The sequence below is a fragment of the Gopherus evgoodei genome, chromosome 11 (genome assembly GCF_007399415.2).
Source record: "Gopherus evgoodei ecotype Sinaloan lineage chromosome 11, rGopEvg1_v1.p, whole genome shotgun sequence".
Taxonomy (NCBI): domain Eukaryota; kingdom Metazoa; phylum Chordata; order Testudines; family Testudinidae; genus Gopherus; species Gopherus evgoodei.
Window position 1 is genome coordinate 77,815,575 of NC_044332.1, and position 6,000 is coordinate 77,821,574.

Here is a 6,000-nt window from a genome sequence, read left to right on the forward strand (position 1 = left end):
TCAGACGATTTGAATAAAGGCACATACAACAAATCAAATCAAAGAAATCCCATCCTAGCAGAAAATATAGGATATCTCAGCATATCTACATCTCATTTTAGGCATCTAATATCATGTACAACTGAACACTTCACCTGCTCCCACAAACGCATTTGTAAATTCACAAATGATCCCTAAAGCCACTGATCCACGACCTTCCCCGTTTTACAGGATGATAACTGCAGGGACCTTAGTCGAGCAATTACACACACATTTTGTATGTGCAATTGCACACCAGTAATGTCTGATAATCTGGTGCCAGACCGTTGCCCAGTGACTGTCAGTAAAACTGATTCTTCATTCTTTGAGTGGGATGTGACATTTGCTGTGTGCTAATAATATGTCTCACTTGTACACGAACAGTTTTATTTAAGTGCACCCATGAGTTTGTTCATGCTTATTACATCTACCCTAAAATGTAGTTTGCACTCTGATGCGCTCCCAGCTTAGACTCACCCCAGGCTTCAACCAGGGAGGAACCAGCTGACATGGGAAAGCATGTGGCCTGTGTCAGAGCTGCTCCCTGGTTTCTGCCTGGTAAGGATCTAGCTAGATTAAGGACAGTGTGGTCAGGGCCACTTGTTCAGAGCTTCACATCTTATTTTGCATGTACAAATAAAACAACCCTTTGTAAGTGCAAAACCTCCACCACTTTGCATGCCAGTCAAGTAGTTACTTGTATGCAGTGTTGTTGTAGCCATGTCAGTCCCAGGATATTAGAGGGACAAGATGGGTGAGGTCATATCTTTTATTGGACCGGCTTCTGTTGGTGGGAAAGAGACAAGCTTTTGAGCTCGACAGACAGGGACTCAGACCTTATCTACACTGCAGGATACTTCAGTATAACTGATGTTGCTCCAGAGTGTGAATAATCCATACTCCATAGCGAGGCAAATTATACCAATCTAAGCACTGGTGTAGACAGTGCTCTGCTGGCAGGAGAACGTCTCCCACCGACATGACTACCACCTCTTACAGAGGAAGGAGTTGACAGCAAATGTGAAAAATCGGGCCTGGGGGTGGAGGGTATTAGGAGGCTATATAATAAGAAGACCCCAAAATCGGGACTGTCTCTATAAAATCGGGACATCTGGTCACCCTATCCGGTGAGTGCTGTAGTGTAGTTCACAAGTAGTCTCAGTCTCACAGCTAAATACAAAGGGAAACAGATTGCTTAGCAGAAGTAGGTAACACATATTGCAGATGAAGTGGCCTGTAAAACACCTCTGCAGTCATGGGGGGGGAAGGAAAAAAATAAAAGGCTCGGGGGGGAGGTTAAGTGGGTTACAGATTGTTGTAATAAATCAGAAATCCAGCGTAATGGCTTCTTACAACAATCTGTAACCCACTTCGCCCCCTCCCCCAGATCCCCTCCCCCCCCCCCCCCCCCCCGACTGGGGAGGTGTTAACAGGCCACTTCACTGGGCCTGGCCCCTGAAATATGTGTTAACTCCTGATGCCAAACAATCTGTTCCACTGTGTGTTTAGCAGGAGGCTCTGAGAACCTTTCCCAGCCCCGGAGAAGAGCTCTGTGCAGCTTGAAAGCTTGTGTCTCTCACCAACACCAGTTGGCTGATTACCTCACCCTGTTGTCTGACTGGCTAAAGCATTCGAGGTACCAGCACTTGATGTGTTCGATGCACCAGCAGCACCAGAGGTGCTTATTACATGGGTGTCCTGGGACGCAAGCACCCACAGAAAAAAAATAGAAGGTGCTCAGCCCCCCACCCCCCAGCCCTAGCTTTTCAGCAGGGCCCTGGAGCTGGCCACTGATCAGAGAGCTGGTGGAAGGTGCTCGGGGGAAACAAGGGGGCAGAAAGACAAAAGCAACTGGCAGGTGGGTGGAGGGAAGGATCTCAGGGGAGGGGGGAAGAGATGGAGCGAGGGTGGAGCCTTGGAGGAAGAGGCCGAGAGGGACAGAGCCTTGGAGGGGAGCAAGGATGGAGTACCTGCCAGGAAAAGCAAAAGCCAGCGCCTGTGAGCAGCAGTGCAATGTGTGCGTGCGAAGGAGCACACGTCCACCCTTCTAACGTGACCAGAGAGCAAGTGTGAAAAATCAGGACACTTTTTTTTTCAAGGGAAGCCAGGATAGTTGCCTATATAAGCTAAAGCCCCTAACATTGGGACCCTTCCAACACAATGGCTGACATCCTGGTTCCTTTGAAGTCAATGGGAGTTTTGCCATTGATTTCAGGAGGGGCAGGATTTCACTCAGTATTGTCAGAGTCTCCCTGGTACCTCCCCCTACACCTCACATGTTTCACTGGTGCATGTGCTTGGCCGCTCATTGAGGAGACAGCAGCAGCAGGTCACGTGACACACGCAATTAACGCACCAAATGGTCCATCCCACCTGCTCTCCTTCCACATTTGATTTGATCTCAGGAGACTAGTCATGGTCCATTTTGGGCGATAAACCCTCACGTGAAGGAACTGCATTGTGCCCAGCTCAGCGGGGATGGTGGCTGCAAGGAATTTGAAAAACACCGACTTCGGTGTACGCTGCTCTTCTGTGAAACGATAGACACGTTCGCCTTTTCCCGTCCCTGTTCCAGAACTTGACGTTCAAATTAAAATCTCTAAGAGCCGGGAGCTGATGCAGTCCAATGGAGGGCGGGAGGAAGTCCTCTCTAAGTCCTCCCCAGTCAAGGAGCAAACTTCACCGGGTTGTCACATACTGGCAGAGCTGGTGAAAGCCATGTTTTCCTTCTGGGTTTTAAAGTTTTCAGTCTGATCTGCACTGTTAAGGCCTTTGTCCATTGCATTTTCTTGGCTTCCCATCCAGGTACTAATCAGACACCTTGGCCTCTCTGCCCAGGCGGCAAGAAAAGAGGCAATTCCATTGTATTCAGACTCAGAGATTAAGAACTGACTAACTGTCATGTAACAGAGCAGCATGGCTCTTCTCCTGATCAAGTGTTCAAAGAGAATGAGTTATTCCTGCTGACTCATGGAGGCACGTGTGGCTTGTTAATGCCACACTACATATAAGGGAAGTGAGTGTGATCCTCCCTGACCTCAGCTTTTCCTAGTGTTTCTCCCCAGGAGACACTAGTGCAAGGACAGGAAATAGCACTGGGAATTGAATTACCATCCTGTGAGTGCATAGGCAGTATGCCAACCACTAGACTACCCTCAGAGGCTGCTGGACCTGCACCCTAGCTAATATCTAATAGAAACCCTGCAATGCTGAAGGCACCTAGATGCCAATAAGAGAGAATGGGTGTTTGGTGACATAAGTAGGCAGCCTTAGTCCACATAACAAAAACCACCATCGCAATTGCCACAGTGAGATCTTTGTCCCTTTTGCTGACGTGGCCAACCAGAGTCTGATCCTGTCCTCACTTGAGTTTGGTTAAGTCACCTAGTTCTGGCGCCTCTGACATAAGCACCCAACCCCCATTGAATTCAGCTGGTATCACTCTCTGGGTAAAATTTTCAAATGCACCCAAATCCCATTTTCAAAAGTAACTCAAGCACTTAGGAGCCAAAATCCCTGTGAATCTTTGGCTCCCGAGTGCCTCGGTCTCTTCTGAAAATGAGACTTAGGCACCTCAGCCACAAACATTTTTGCAAACGTGACCATCTGAGCCTCAGACTCCCTGCCTGTAGACTGGGAATAATAGCACTGCCCTGCCCCACAGGGGTGCTGAGAGTTTGAATATGTTAAAGAGGGTGAGGAGCTAAGCTGCTGCGGTGATAGGGGGGCAGATAAGCACTTAGATAATGCAGACTAGACTGTTGGCTGGATTTCTGTTGGTCTAGATGCAAAAGTTTCAAATCCCATCTGTAGTTCCCAGTTGCCTGTCTATTGGGGCCGAGACTGGGGAAATCTTCTAACTGAATGCTAACCTAGGATCCCTGCATGCCAAAAACAGGCCATTCAGACTGACTAGCTGTCATCTAACAGGACAGCAGGGCTGGTCTCCTGACCAGGTGTTCAAAACCTGTCAGGAGATAATGAGTTATTCCTGCTGACTCGGGGAGGCTGTTGTGGCTTGTTAAAGCCACCCTACATATAAGGGAAGTGGAGAAACACCAGGAACAGCTGGGGTTAGGGAGGAAACTTGGAGGGAGCTTTATGTTTTGGTTCTTGTTAAGGGAGGTACAGATAAAGGAAGACCCCAGGGAGCAGGTAGCTTTGGAGGCAATACAGCATGTGTGTCTGTGTGCAGAGCCAGGCAGGAGCTCTGTCTACTTCAAGGCTGCAGTTTCCATCCAAGATTGGATAGTGGGCAGGAATGGGGGTTCCTGAAATCAAATGGAGAAAGTCAGGGGGGCTTGCAGGTTACTCGGTTCATCCAAACTCTACTGCTGTAGGCCAGGATTTTAAAGAGCCCTAAAAGGGAAATACAGCACATCCATGCTCTCCTCACATCTCTGTGACTACAGCCAAAGCCAACCCGTGGATGTGCTAGACTCCTTTCTAGCTGGGTCCTGCTACCCACCTACCCCTTAGCTAGGGGAATTTTCTGTCTAATGCCTCTGCCTTGTTCAGGTGCCCGAAAGCTTTGCAAAACCATTATCCTGCTACATGAGGGAATCTCCCTCCCCAGAGAGTGGCTCCAGATTGTATCTGCTGTGGGGGATTGTGTGGTGTCTTTTGGCTTGTCACTTGATCTAAAGGAATAGTTGATGATTGCAGTTGATGACGCAGTCTGAGTCCTGTTGTACAGTCTTGGACACGTACGTAGCCTCTGCCTTTCCCTTTGCGATAATGGCAGCTTGGGGCAATAGCACCTCTGGTTCCCAAGGAATAAGCCCCCGAGACATGTTCTTTTATGGGCAGTGTCTGATCTGCAAACTTACAGCAGGTTGAGGAGCGAGGAACCCGCGTAGGGAAGAAATAATCAGTCTGAAATTCTTCCAGATGATAAACTGTGCTTGAGATCAATGCAAACCCTGCACAAAAGGCTAATTCTTCATTTATCAGTGTCTATGTAAAAGGGGTGGGATAGCTCAGTGGTTTGAGCATTGGCCTGCTAAACCCAGAGTTGTGAGTTCTGTCCCTGAAGGGGCCATTTTGGGGTCTGGGGCAAAAATCTGTCTGGGGATTGGTCCTGCTTCAGGGGGTTGGACCAGATGACTACCTGAGGTCCCTTCCAACCCTGATATTCTATTATGAGGACATAACAGTGCATTTAAGTTACACTGGCTATTAGTGCCCTATGGGTCATGCTTTAAATTAAAAATAGCTCGGTGAGAGAGCCTCTGCTGTGAGTATGTTATCTGAAGACTTGTTTTCAGTAGCACCATTGGCCTTGCTAGTTCTAGTCCCAAAGGAATCAAATGACACTTCAACATGTTGGGGCCAAATCAAATAGGCAGTGCCTAGTTACACCACTGGGGAGCTGGCCCATTTTGAAATTTGTTCTTCTGTATTTTGTCAGCACCATCTGGTTGCATGTCACTCCCTTCCCCCCAGTTTTGTGGGCAGAAGGGAGGTGGGTTGGAATTGTGAATTCAGCCAAAGATTGGGCTGGGGAATTAGATGTCCTCCTGGGACCAAACATCCTAGGATAGAACGTCTCCTGGAGAGACTGTGACGTGACAAGACCAGCAGAGAAAGGCATGCCACAAGCTGCGGTGGACCCACTTGATTCCTTGTGAACAAGGACATGCATCCAGGTCAAGAACTGGTTGTGCCTTCTAATTTTATTTAGTAAATTTCATGCTATTGGAAGGTGACAGCCGTATAGCACTGGAGATCATGAGATATTCTATTGATCTACTCAACGGGTGCAGAATGGGCAAAAGCAGCAAATGTTTTTTCCCGGTTATCTTGACCGTCTTGGCCTCAACTTTGTGCATAGACTTTGAGGCCTCTGAGGGAACGCTACTCAGAACTGAAACCGTGGTTAATTTCTGGTGACTTCAGCCTCCAAGGTCCATGATTTGAGTATGGTCAAGAAAACCAACATGAATGTATCAAGAAAGGGATAGAGAGGAATACGGAGAGCAC